This window comes from Pyxicephalus adspersus, chromosome 3, assembly GCF_032062135.1.
Source record: "Pyxicephalus adspersus chromosome 3, UCB_Pads_2.0, whole genome shotgun sequence".
In the NCBI taxonomy this organism is placed as follows: domain Eukaryota; kingdom Metazoa; phylum Chordata; class Amphibia; order Anura; family Pyxicephalidae; genus Pyxicephalus; species Pyxicephalus adspersus.
The window spans coordinates 86,051,303-86,066,442 of NC_092860.1; positions in this window are offsets into that span (position 1 = coordinate 86,051,303).

Sequence of the window (15,140 nt, forward strand, 5' to 3'; positions counted from 1 at the left end):
AAGTAAAAAAATATGCATTCGGACCATAAGACGCACCCTGATTTTCCCCCCACTTTAGGGGGAAAAAAAGTGCGTCTTATGGTCCGAAAAATACGGTAAAACATCTATCAAGTTTACTTAATGGCATTCCAGTAGAATAAGGGGTATAGAAATCCTACCCCAGCAGCAGAATCAGATCAACCTTTGCATTGTGCTTTGCAGTATCAGATACATTTCTGTATAAGTTTTATATGTCAGAAGATAACCAAGTATGGGGTTGCATGAGCCAACCAACTTTGAAAAGAAGAGGGTCAATGTTTTTGGAGAACAGCAAATGCTGTTGAGTTATTGGACTTTTCTATGGCTGTAGTCCCAAAATTATACATTGAATAGACTAGAAAACAAGACGTTTCATTCAAATATTGGTCACATGGGTTGCAGCCAGCGGGGGAGATTGGGTGACTTGGGCCATTATGATTTATTAGTTTTCAGTACATCAATTACCATTACAATGCAAGGACCAATACTGAAAGGTAAATGTGCACTCTTTAACCTTTACTTTGGGCTAAAAAAACATCACTGACTAGGAAAACGCTTGATCGTGTAAAAAGTCCCTACATCAACTACAATGGCAGACTCATGACACTAAACGTTAGGCAAATGCAACATATAAAAGAAACATCCCATTATCAAATTAGGATATAGGGACATTATGAATAGACAGTGAGAAACTAGTACTAGTTAGCATGATGGTAAAAGACGTGGTGCATGCTGTAATTCTTTAGTCTGGTGTAAAGAATTACTACATCACCTGCAATGGCAGACTCATAATAGTAAACCATTGGATGAGTGGAACATGCATATATGAAATAAACATCCCAATATTAAAGTAGGGTACAAAGGGCTGGATGGTTGCCTTTTTACCATGATATTGTAATGTAGGTATGTTGGTAAATTGATTCTGTATCTTTTTAGGACCATTTAACATTGTACTGACAACAAAGCTTTTTATGTGTTACAGCAACCAATAAAGTACTTCCCTAGGACTATTTTTTTTAGGTATGTTATTAAATCTTTTTCATATTTCTAGATAACAGAGAGTTTCCAGAATACAGACTTGTATCCCCTGTATAAACAGTTGATGATATACAGTCATGCCATTTCCAAAGCTTTTCACTTGTGCTCAATACTGCAAAGAACAAACCAGTTTATTTCAGCATAGATTGATGATTGTGTCCTCTATTGCTAATGCCCAAGCTTTGCCAAGTAAATCTATTAAAAAGATGATAGAGTTGAAGATTTAGTTTGCAGGCAGTCATTTCTTTGATGAAGGAAATGAGTTTGGAGACATTAGAATTGAAAGCCAAAATTTAAGAAGCACAAAAACAATTAGACTAACAAGTCAGCATTTGTTCTACTGAAAGTACTATTCTTACAACCATGTACAAAGGATACACAATATGTTAGTATATCATACAAAAGGTGATTGAAAACCATATAAACTTTTCTTTGGCACCTAATCTAGAAAATTAAAATACCATTTATCTATATCATCAAATTTGTATAATAAACAGGATTAATAAGTAAGGGCAGTTGTCTTTAGTAATAGTACCTAATTCAAATATAAATTCTTGTGCATCTATTTAGTGCAATGAAGGTGTACTTATTCTGTGCTTAGCACATAATAAGTGCCTGCAAACCTCATAAAAAATTAAGACCAATGTAACACTTTGCATATGGTTATTGAATATGGCTTGCAATAGGCCTTCAGTGACTCAAAGATGTTCAGTATGCAGAATTACATCCATATTCTGTGTTAACCCTCCATATCACCTTCTGCCTAAGGCACTTTTCTGAACCTGCCTGGGGGACTAATGCAATTGAATAGGAGCGCAATGTCAAATAAAACTTCTTGCAATCTGTTCATTTTAGAAAAGCGCATTGCTCAGGACTTTTCTGTAATTTACATTAAGGATTTCTAAACATGCATCAGGAATAAGCACCTAGCACCTAATTTTCATTTAAATGCTTAAGTGCATTTAGAATGTCAAAAAATCATAATGGTCAGGGAACTAGTTATTGACTAATTACATATCACAGAATGATGACATAGCACGGTTATCAGTGTTGTGGGTAAACAAATGCCAATCCCCAACATCTAGACATTAAATAATTTTTCATATAGTTTCTGTAAGGTCCTTAGAGATTTTTTTAAAGGTATTGCAGGAAAGTATACCACTGTTTCATAGTTTTGTAAAATAACTTATATATAATAATAATAATAACTGTAATAATTTTTCTAAACATCATACTTATCAATACAATCATATATTCTGGCTATATCGAGTCACAGAGGGGATGTGCACTATTGTATGCTTCCACAGAACAACTGTTGCCTTTTACTTATATTCAAGTAAATAATATTGTTATATTAAAGATAATCATTCAAACATAACAAGCAGGGAGACAAGGTGCTGTGCTAGTTCTCAACGCTTTTGGCATTCAAACACGTACCACTTATTCAGCTTATTTTAATGCAAAGTTCTGTATAGTTATAAAAAAAATCCTATTAGGATGCCACAATATATTAGAGCTCTATTGTCTAGGGCTATGTAATAGAGAGAATTACTTACCCTACACCTACCAAGCCACTACATTTGTCTTCTACCTTTTCAATGTCATCACTAGGAATGAGGGAGTGAGATTTTAAAATTCAATGTAGCTGCGAATTGGGCCGTTTTCACGTACCGCACATATAAGCGAAAACGGCATGTGTAAATTCATCCATCAAGATCAAATTGACAGCTCCGCTCCCCTGATTGCTCTTGCAGCCCTGTAGTATGTGTTTTTGGATAGAGATTATCTATCGAAGAACACTGGAAAACAGCAACTGTGCTCATCATGAATGAATGCAGCCATGGGAATCATCCTGTGATGAATCCCACGGCTGCATTCATTGATGAGCACAGCCGCGGGACTCACACTGACAGGAGGAATACCATGGCTGCATTCATGCCCTCATTTACCCTCTAGTGCCGGGGATCGCACACAGGAGCATTCCCACGTCTCCATTCATGAATGCAGCCATGGGAATCATCCTGTAATGTTTTCCTCAATCTTCCGATGAAGTTGAATTTTTTCTAATAATAGGAAGTTACAAAATGCATATTCAAGAATTATGTTAATTTATCTCCCAGTAGACATAATACAGCCCCCTTAAAGAGTACTCAATTTGAACCACATTTTTATTTCAGCATGGTATGCCTCCCCAAGCAAGAACATATAGGGAAACACACTAACAAACGTACAGTTGTACATAGCTGACTATAGTTTGGCTTTAAGGGGGTCTGTCCTGCAAAAACGTTATGTATTATGTATAGGTAAGGCATGATGTTTTAAGTTAGACCTCCTTCGCGTCTTTTGTGGGATTATTACAACAAATTTCTTTAAAGTCTATAAATCAATTTTTGGGATTAATAGGTAAGTTACTGTAAAAAAAGGCATGGGAAGCTTTTAATATTGATGAGCAAGTGTTTATTCACTTTTAAAGTGCCCCTCATAAGTACCATTGCATTAAAAAACACCTATCTTGGTTTTTGATGGTTAGTTGCATTTATTTTCTCAATGTGTTGACAGTAAATGCCATATTTTATAATGTATTGCAAATTATAACCAATCCAAAGGCTAACTCAGCCCACCAGGTATCATCTATGACTAAATTCAAAATTTTAAAAGCATGATTGTTTGAACAAGCCTAATTCAAAATTTGTGCTTTTTTCTTAACCTTTGAACAAGTTAGATTTCTAACTTTTTAAAGTATATTGTGAAAATCTCTTTCAGTATAAAACTATAAGTTCTTCAGACTATCATTTAGCAGAGCAAGGGCATTCATCTACCTTTTTATTGATTTTCACTTTAATTACCTTCAATATTAACTCGTCCAACTTTATAAGAAAATTGGATGAATTTAATTTTCCTAGTAACCTTTGCACTGTAAACATATTTTATTTCTCTTTAAAGTTAAAGTGCAATACCCATTAGCTGACAAAGATGAAAGGTTTAATGCACGAGTAGCACATCCATGCATATGTATTATAAAAGTGTACATTTATCGAACCAAACTTTTTCTAGATTGCAGAACAATGAGTTTGTCATTGTTTTTTCTCTCCTTGGACATATTTGTACTTCAGTCTAATAATAAAATCAATGCACTGTGTAATTAAACATCCAAGTATTACCTGTGTAAAGTTTAAAGGTAAATAAATCAATCTGACAAGAAAGTGGTGTGGAAAAGGTACACTTCTGTGAGCCTGTCTGCACGAATTCCAATGCATGATTACAGTTTTGCTAAATCCGGGAACTAGAAAAGCAATATTTTTTAATGCTTTAGTTAAATTCATAATAAAATTGTCGAAGAGCAATAATTACAGTGCATCAATCAAAAAGATGAAAAGCAGAAAAAAGATAATTGACTAAGTCAAATATGCTGCTACTTGCACCCATAGATTTATCTGGCTTAAAATTTAGACAAAAAAAAGGGATTTGTTTTAAAAAAGTACTTAAAGGAAAGGTAATGGTTGCCATTGTTCACCTTCTTTTGAAACTGCAAGTTTCCCCGCTGAGTTAAAGCCTTTTGAGACACTGACCTGGAACTACCATATATCTAGAGTAAGAAGTAAACCAGAACTGATATTCATACTTGCTCAGGGTCAGTGAATTAAAAATATTTTATGCCTTTGGAATAGCAGTGTTTTCAAAAGGGGAGTGAGGGGTGTCAGCAACCTAAGTTTACGTATTTCTTCCTTTAAAATAAACCTGCTCTAAGCAGAATATCCTGGTTGCCATTGATGCATTCTGTATGTCCACTACTAAGTCATTTTTTTATCCAGGGTTTGATTTTTCACCATTTTTAATTCTATATTTTTTTTTGCTTATTTTCAGAGGTCTGATTTGTAGTCTAATGTGGGGGTCAGATCTGCCGTATGTGATAAGGGGTCTGATGTGGCAGTCTAATCTGTGGTCTAATGTGGGGGGTCGGATATGTGAAGGTTATCTGATCTGTGGTATGTGATGGAGGTGTAATGTGGTGAAAAGATGGAAACAGGCATGAGGGGTAGCAGTAGCAGGCATTGCTGGAACCTGTGGCTCTACAGTCCTGGTTAATTATGTTTATTTTTTTTATGTTTTATTGTTTTATTTATTCTGGCTCAGTAGTGTTAGCTGCCTTGTTCATTTACAGAGTAGTACTGAATGTAAGGCAGTTCCGATAACTTGCATATAGCTGTAATCTCCTTTTTATTTTCTTCTTCCTGCACAGCTTGCATCAATGACATCAACATAAACCCATCAGAATAAAGAACACACTGGCTTCTTGATAGGTAAGAAAGCTTGATGGGGAGCTTGGGCAGCGTGGGAGGACTTTGGGTGGAGAAGGTCAGGAGGGGATGACAAGGACAATAGTTTCCCACACAGGATGGCCCAGCTACTACGAAATGACAAATCCCTAAATATGAATAATATACAGCGGTGAACAAAGAACATGCTAAATAGTGTATATTTGTCAGTATAGACTAAAAAATAATATTTCCTAGTATAAAAACTTATTTTGCATAGTGAAGGAAATAAAGATGTAGCACAAAAAATGGTTACCTCTCTGCCAGACCTCAGATTGCAATTATGACCTCTAAATCATTCTGTGTAGGAATTTCAGTAATTGTGCTTAAAGTTGTTTTATAATAGCAAATAGATTTTATCACCACGTACTAAATGACAGATATGTCACATTGCTTGTTTGTATGCTGTAATAAAGTTACTTCTTTCCAAATATCATTATTGTATTGTAATTATTTTCAGCCCACTGATTTGCAAGTGATTTCTGCAAGTGTTTTGCTGGTCAGAAAATTGTCAACAATGCTTTTATCATTTTAGAAGCTCAGTTATTTGACATTAGTAAACTAACAAAATGTAAGCTTTGAATGTAAAATGTTAAAGTATTTAAAAAAAAAATCAAAGCAATATGGCTATAAAAATATGCATTACTTGTCTTAAAACCATTTAAATGTTCAGAAATTTAGACATTAACATTTTTTAAAATAGACGTAAAGAGTGTTTGATCTTTTTCACAGTATAAGTTGCAATAAGGCTTTACACAAGCAAAGAAATAAAAAGCATTCCTAATCTCTATTCAATAATATAGAGACCTTATATGCCAAATTCTACCTTAAAAAATGCAAGTAATAAACTTAGGGACTTAAGGTCTGGATACAGACTGTGAATTATTAAAGCTCTCCAAGGCTTTAGAGGATGCATTTCATCTGTGAAGCTGGAATGGATCTGGTCCAGGATTCAAACTATGACTTTGAAGAAATCCATTCAAGGTTTTCTGAATCACCCAGCTTCACTGATGAAAGTGTATCCTCTCCAGCCTTGGAGAACTTTAATAAATCAGGGTCATAGACTATACCTGGTCCAGGGTGATAGTGGCAAAGACACGGCTTAACAGTTTGATAGTGGCTAAGCTTCAGTTCTATGAGATGTAATTTAAATACAAAGAGAGGCACGTAGCCGTAAGAATTAGGCGCAGTGACTACATGACCGGGGGCTGGGCCTAGCCCAGAGCTTTTAAGGGGTTAAGAAAAAGGGTAGTTGGGGTATTTAATTGGGGGGAGTGGCTGGTATGCAGGGGGAGGTTTGGTAGTAGAAGGCAGTTATGACAATGGTGTTTATAAGGGATGGGCTAGAAGGTCCGAGCTCCCCGGGTCATGATCAAGTATGAACATTGTCAACATGAAAACAGACATTATATCAAAATGATGTGTGAGATTTTAAGGTTAACTGCAACACAATGCATTAAACAAGAAGGACACCAAGAAGGTTATCTTAACCTAAACTAGGAAAACATATTTGAAATGTTTCATCTTGTTGCAAAACATGTTGTTATCTGAAAAAAATAATAGGTACTGCAAGAAATACTAGATATACAAATCACAGCATTTAAGATAAACAAGTGAGATAGCAAATTACTGAAGAATTTCAATTCACATTTCTGAGTCAAAGGATATTTGTTATGTACAGCAGCCATGTTTTTCTTCTGCATCATGTATACAATAGTAATATATATGAAAGAATATTGTTGGCTTTCAAAAGCATCTGGCCTGAATGCAGCATCTTTGAAAAACATACTTTTTCATGTACTTACAGAGTTTAAAGTAAACATAGGAGTATGTGTGGGGCAAAGTTATAATGGAGGTGTTATGAGTAGAGATGTGGCTGGAGTTGAAAGATGCATGAACATTTCCACAAGCTCTTTTTGTGAAATATTGAAATTGCTAATGAGTTCCTCTCATTACTGCAGAATATTTATATAATTTTATTAGCAGTGCATCTGTACATGCCTTTTTTTTTTTTTTACAAATGCAAATAAAATGTTATCAGAAACTGTTCCAATAAAACTGAAGCAGTTATCCAACACAAGGTGGATTTGTAAAAATGCTTTATGTTACAGCATTCTTCTTTGCTATGTAACATGGAAACCCCCTAACATTGGGCCTGATTTATAAACGCCTTACAAGGCTGTAGAGTATACACTTTCATCATTAAAACTGGATGGTCCAGCAAACTTGCAATGGATTTCATGGAAGTCATTTGCAATTTATTAGAAAATATTTTCAATCCTGGGACAGATCCATTCCAGGTTTGCTGGATCACCCAGTTTTACTGATGAAAGTGTATCCTCTCCAGCCTTGGCCTATTAATGGAAGATGCAGGCAATGCATTCCACAGACTTCAGGCTAATGCAGTGGAGTGGATTGGGTACTACATTTACAATAACTTTATCATGTTTGAGAAGATCTTTTAAAAAAGTAGTGTTGCCAAGTCATTGCAGGCTGAAGATCTTCAGCTGTTATTTGCTATTACCTTTGTAATAAAGTTGCAAAAACCAAATAAGCAAGAGAAAACAGCGAACCCGAAAATAGCATGTCTACATTGTGGAAACTACCCAGTTTATAAATCACACCAGGCTAAATAAATAGCTTTATAAATTTCAGCATTTCTGTGTATAGTCAGATTTTCCTCTTTTTTATCATTTCCACATGCATTTTTCCAGTACTAAAAGCTATGTCTGACAAAAACACTTTTTGCTTCTCTGGGGAAAATGCTGGTATGGAAAGTAGAACACTGTATCCTCAGAATAAGAATATCTAATGCATGGAAAAGTGATATACTAGTTTGGATCAGAAGGCTCTTCATTTCCGTTGAGGGGGGTAACAGTTTAGATTTTGATTGGACAGGAATGCGGTCTCAAATCTGGCTACTATCTCTGGGAAGCCTTTTCACCTGTATTCAATCTGCGCATATTCAATATTATTTGTATCTGTAGTAAATTTCTGTGGTTTTGTCTGTTACAGAGACACTAGGCCTGATTTATTAATAAATAGAGAACTTCAGATTATCATGGGAGGACCTGGGTGACAAAATCTACAATGGATCTTGTGATCAGATAAAAGGAATCATTATACCTTTAACAGCTCATATACCATTTTTTCCCTTAGAAATAAGATTATTTAACCTCCCTAGCGGTATCCCGGGGTGTGACTCAGGGTAGAAAAAAGTTGCTGAAAGCGGTAACCCTGAGTCACACTCGGGGTAAGTAAACCTATGAGAAGATTGGTAAATACAGCCTTACCTGAACCGCAGGCGCCCCATGTTCTCCATCGCTGCGATCCCTGTCTTCTTCCTTCTTCCTCCGGCGTCTTCTGCACATGATGAGTCACCGGGGCAGTTTCTCGCCTGTGTACGTTACCGGTGGGGTGGGGCGGGAAATTCAAAATCCATTTGTATTGCATTAAACACAAAATAACTGTATTGAATGCAATACATTGGATTTATATGTGTAAAAGCAGTACATTGTTTTCAGGAACATTTATTTTACAGTATATATAATAGTATAAGTATATTATATATATATATATTTTTTTAATTTATTTCATTTATTTTTGTTATAGACATATAAAACCAGAAAGAAATGTACCGCTAGAGAGGTTAATAAATACACAACTAGGTTGTGTTTTTCATTAAATATATGCCTGTTTTAAACAAAAACTACTGTCATTCTAATAAGGTACAGAAATATTTTTTGAAAACCGAAATGTAATGTATCCATCAGGTCTTTAAAACAATCCACAATTGCATATATTAAAGCTTACCTGAATATAACTTGTTTAGCTTTCAGTTTTAAATAGGTCTGTGGGACTAAATCATTGCATATTTTCAGCTCATTATCTGAAATGCTTTTCACTAGCTAGCAAAGACAGTTTTTACAGCTTTCTTCATGCTATGGGATCTGAGGCCTGTAAGAAAGGCACCTTACAAAAAATGTATCTTGACAAGCACCCTATGATTCCAAGCTGAAAAACACTAAAAAGCAATGTAAAACCAATAGGCATGAATTTTATATCTGATACTTTATAATTGTGAATTCCTTTAATGCGTACAATCATTGTCACTGAAACTCTTTCAAGGAACAACAAAGTAAAACACGACTTCAATAGAAAATGTGAGCTTTATAGAACAAGCATTATTCAAATGACTGCGGAGTTATTGAAAAAAGACAGCGTCTTTCACTGTAGCCAGATTTCATTCCAACATTTTGTAAAAACAAAATAACATATAATTGCATAAGTGTATGCCATCAGTATGTTGTGGCTTTGTTTGTAATTTGTGAGTATGTATGGGTTTACCAAAGCAAGAAGGAATGTGAAAATGGAATGAACTGTTACATCCTATCACCATTTTTTTGTTGGGGTTTATTTACTAAAGGAGTGTACAATGTTTTCACTCTACGAGAGATAATTTACTTAGAGATTGAGGTAAAGTGGTTAATTCAGTCACCCAATCATGTGCATGCATACATCAGTACTTCAGGGTTGATTGTCCACCACCTTCTTAAAGTTGGGTGAATAATTGCATGCAGCGTAATGATTCAACTAGCTTAAAAGCTCCTTAAAACTTTTAAATCAACCAATTATTTTGAAGCCATTTTAAATTATATTAGTCATAAGTATTTTCTTTATTCCTTTAAAAAAAAAGTAGAGAAGTAGTGGGAAGAATTGAATAGATGCGTCCTCAACCAACCCTTGCTTGTAACCCCGACTCTGCTTCTCTTAACACTGGGAAACCTTGTTTGGCAGACTGATACCTATAGGACCCTTAGCTCTATTTCCAGGCATGCCACTGCTGAAATCTTCTGTACTGCTTTATCTGTGGAACACTTGGAAACTGACCCCGGACTGTCTGACTTCCTTTGTGTTCCCTATCCTGCTTGGTAGGCCCCTGGTCATCACACTTGTGATGGGTATGTGTCAATACCCTAGGGTACCAAGTGTAAATTATCAGAAGGAGGAATACTTATAAATGGAAATGGTAGCCTAGTTATTGAACTTTCATTCAATATTTTGATGTATGTTACAGTACTGTTCAGTCTTCTTAGGCTATTTGTTTGGGTGAAGAATAGGTGCATTTGAATCCGCTGATGATGGTAACGGTATGGTTTCGTGCTCACAAAATTAGAAAGCTCTACTTTAAATGCAACATATACATTGCTATGGGGTGGCACCAAGGGCCCTAAACAAATATCAAAGGTGTTTATTTTCCTAACTTGTGAGATTGTGATTCCTAAACATAGAATACAAAAGTATATTCTACACTTCTAGGGTTTCTTCTAGGGAGGTTAGAAATAACTGCCACTTAATTTTGATAAACTAGTGAGGAATATTTTATTTTGTTTTATATTATTATTAACATAATAATATAACATATATATACAAACGGTTTAGTAACAGTAAAATAAGTGTGATGAGATTGTGAACTCAGAGGTATTTATTACTGTAATGTAAACATTCATCTTTTTGAATATTCTATCTACTTCTTTGCCTAGCACAGTATAACTTGAAATAAATATTAGTATAGTTTATTTTTTCCAAGACATAGCACTTTGGAAGGCCATAACAAAACTAAACAGTTTGTTTTTATGAAAACATACTTTCCTTCTTCATAAGTCTGGGTTAGCATTGCATCAAGTGCATGCACATTTCATATATTTGATCTCCTAATTTTTAATACAAGTAAGAAACAGTTCTAAACAAATTGTGAAGTGAAACTCTTCATTACCTTTTAAAAGTGAACATCAAATAGCATTAAATATCAAAATTCCCACAGGCTACCTCTGAAGGGAATGTAAGAACTATTTAGAAGAAAGTGATTTAGATCAGAAGACTTATTCTCATCAGTATTTACTATTCCTTAACATACCTTTAGGGCTGCAAGATTTAAGTTTTAATCAGAATGTTGTAATATATTTGAAATAAATCATAATTTAGTAAATTATGCTCTCAAAGTCATGTAAAATAGAGGCCATAAACTCTTCAAGGCTTTCATCTGGTTTGCATTATATCTTATTTTTCCTGTCCACTTACTGTACAGCTGTGATTTAAATATAGGATCATGTACAGTATTAGTAATTAAACATGTGCCATACTACCATTGGGAAAGAAAAGGCCCGGAAGCCTGCAAGAAAGCTAGGCGTGGGCCTGCATTACTGTGAGGGGAAGACCAAGAAGGCTGGATGGTGGTAACGGGGGGGGGGGGGGGGTCAAGTTGAGGGCATGATTAGGATATATATAAGGAAAACAATAGGTGGGGAATAGGTATAAGGAAGGGGGGAATAGGAAGTGAGGTCACAATTTTGAGGGCAGCAAAAAGATTCCTGCCCTTTTATATTTATATTGTTAGTGGGATGCTCAGGGGGTTTCGTGGATTGAGGTCCTTGAGGGCAATGTATTGAAAGATGTTTTGTTACGATGATGGAGTGTGGAGAGCCAAAAGGAAGACTGGGATGAAATATCTTTGGCCTTGTCTAAAGTTTCTCTGAAATTAGGCCTGGTTGAAGCTAACTATAAAGTGTTATTACGATGGCACCTAGTCCCAGACCGGGGAGAAAAATACACACCTACAATTTCTTCACTTTGTTTCAGAGGTTGTGTGGCCATAGGAACTATGTTTTATATTTGGTGGACTTGTCCAAAAGCACAAGTGTTCTGGTCAGCAGTATTTGAACTGATTCAGGATGTCACTTCCTACACTATTGATAAATCCCCAGAATCTGCCTAATTTAGTAAATTAGGTTGCCCTCTTCCCACTTGCTCGACACAAAGATGAACCATTACATTAATTTTACAAAAGCTATCCACAACAACTTCTATTAAGAACTGACACCCTTCTAACATAATTCACAAACTGGGTCATAACAAGTAAGAGTATCATGTTCAACTTTCAGTTTACAATTAAGAACTAAATCCTTTTCGGAGTGCATTACAAACCAAGACCGGACTGCAATACCCAAACATACACAACTTTTAGGAAGCTTTATCAAGTAGAATATATCAAGAAAGAGCAGTATATCTGGATACAGATTCACAAAAGGAAAGAAGTAACACCTTTCTAATAGAGAATGAATCCGACCAAAAAAAAAATCTTTAAAAAGTGTACCCTTAATCCTCATTACACAAAATGATCATTATGAAAATTGTCTTCGGTAACAGTAGGAACAAACGGGCTTCCTGCAAACAGATGGCTTGGCCCCTGCTCCCATGACATCCCATGCCATCTACATTAGAAACCAGTATTTGATGTTCCTGTGTGCTTTATCGCAGTGAAAAGTATTGGGTTAGTACAATTGCATTGACTTTGCAAATTCTTCCTGTGTCTTTGTGGGTTTTGAGTGCATAGGTTTCCTAAGCCAAAAAAATGTATGGCTATGTATATTCTATAAAGCAAAAAGCTAATATATTGCAGCAATATAAAATACATTAATACATGAATATATGGACTAGGAGCAATAAACATAGCCAAAAACATAGAACTCTGATATCTGAATAGTAAACCATGTTTGATGAACATTCCCACCTGCAGTAAGCTAGGTAGCAAAGCTTAAGCATATACTTTAGTGGATAGCACTAGAGTTTTTGGTATGAACCTTGGGTAGGATGCTAGCTACATTGATTTTTTTTTTTAGTACTTCCGATTTGTATGAGTTTCATCAAGGCATGACCCAAATACATACTAGTACATTATTTCCATCCCTCCAGATTGGCCATACAATATGGACCTAGTTTATTAGGTTAAATATAAGTTCTCCAAGATTGGAAAAGATAGACTATCATGGGAGCTCCAGCAAACCTGGAATGGATTTCTTAAAAAATATTTTTCTCTTAGCAAATGTTTTTAATCCTTATCCAAACTCATCCCAGGGTTGTTGGGTCACACAGAATAACCCATGATAGTATATCCTCTCTAATCTGTGGGACCTTTAATAAATCAGGTCCTATATTATTCACATATGACTATGGTATGGACTTTTCATGAATGTTAGTAGTGTGACTATTGAATCTGTAGAACACTGCAGAAGATGGCAGTGCTATATAAATTAATACATAAATAAAAAATTCAATGAAAACCAAGAACAGGCCGAAAATAAAGTTTTTAGCATGTAGAGTTTATAAAGAATACATATCATTGCAAACAGTGTGAATACATGGTAGCACACCAGCAATAGAACCTTTGCACCAAATCTGAAGCATGAACAGCAAAAGAAAATATTCAAAGAACATGAGAAGAAATATCCACGTCTACACCAAGAAAATGAATCTATAAAACTACTTAGTTGTACATTTAACAAATATTTAGGACAATAACAGGATAGCAAAGTAGCACATTACTGTGTTCCACCACTCTTGCCCAGTTGAGTAATAGGGACAGTGAAATGCATGCAGAACAACAAAATGATTAGCATTCAGACTTTCATCTGCCTTTCTATACTTCAGTTCATCTTGCTTGTATCTTTGCTGTCTCTTTAATTCTGTAAAACAAACTGTTCTCTGTGATGTTCTGCTTTGCAGCCTGAAAACTACCACTGTCCATTCATCTTCATCACCATACTTGTCACTCTTAACTTTTTGTTTATCTAACAGCCTTCTAACTATCACCTTTGTGATCAGAATCCACCCACACATATCTCTGCAGTACAGTCAAGGCTCAATCACACTGAAAGCACTGAAAAAAATCTAGCACTGACTGGCATTTTTAGCAGTTATTGACTTGTGCTTTTAGAAGTCATCGACTGGTGTCGACAAGTGCTTGCTAGTGATTTTTGCTGCTGAATGGCTTTTTCCTATTAAGGTCAAATGACTAGTCTGTGACCCTCAAATGGCTGCAAAAGGACATTCATGAAGGACAGCCAGTGCCAAGTTTGTACTTGTGAACTAAGCTTAATGGGAACAAAAGTGTTTACACTGTCCTAGCATTTTGTTAGAGTTGTAAAGAGCCAGGAACTGACAGCAATCATTTGTAGTGTGAACTAGCCCTTAGAGACGTGTTATAACCTGCAGGCAAAAGTCTGAAAGTCAGAAAGTCTTGGCACTGTGAAAATATTTGTAAAATTGTCAGGACTTCCTGATTGACTGCAAACAACGGTGACACATAAGGGATTCTTACGCATCACAAACTCCTAAACCTGAATGCACCTTAAGCCTACAGGTCAAAGTAGAAAACAGAAAACATAATTATATTTACATAGATCACCAAGAGAAAAATTACTATTTATATAATTCTTAATTTTAGAACCTTAAACCTAAAGCTTAATTTGTTATTTGTGCCTTCCCTGTCTACCTCCATATACTGTATTTTTTGCCGTATAAGACGCACTTTTTCTTCCCCAAAACTGGGGGGGAAAAGTTGGTGCGTCTTATACGACAAATGTGTTATAAAATAATAAAAATAAGATACTCACCCGATTCCCGATCCTGCGTGTGTCTCCTCTCCTCGCTGGCTGCAGCGTGTGTCTCCTCTCCTCGCTGGCTGCAGCGTGTGTCTCCTCTCCTCGCTGGCTGCAGCGTGTGTCTCCTCCTCGCTGCAGTGCAGAGCGCAAGAAGGCGGCACAGCGCCCCCTGCTGATCCCTGCCCTAACTCCCGTACAGTGGAAAAAAAGGTAAGAACGGCACAGAGTGATCAGAAAGGGAATTTGAATGGCAGAGTGATCAGAAGGGGAATTTGAATGGCACAGAGTGATCAGAAAGGGAATTTGAATGGCACATGAGTGATCAGAA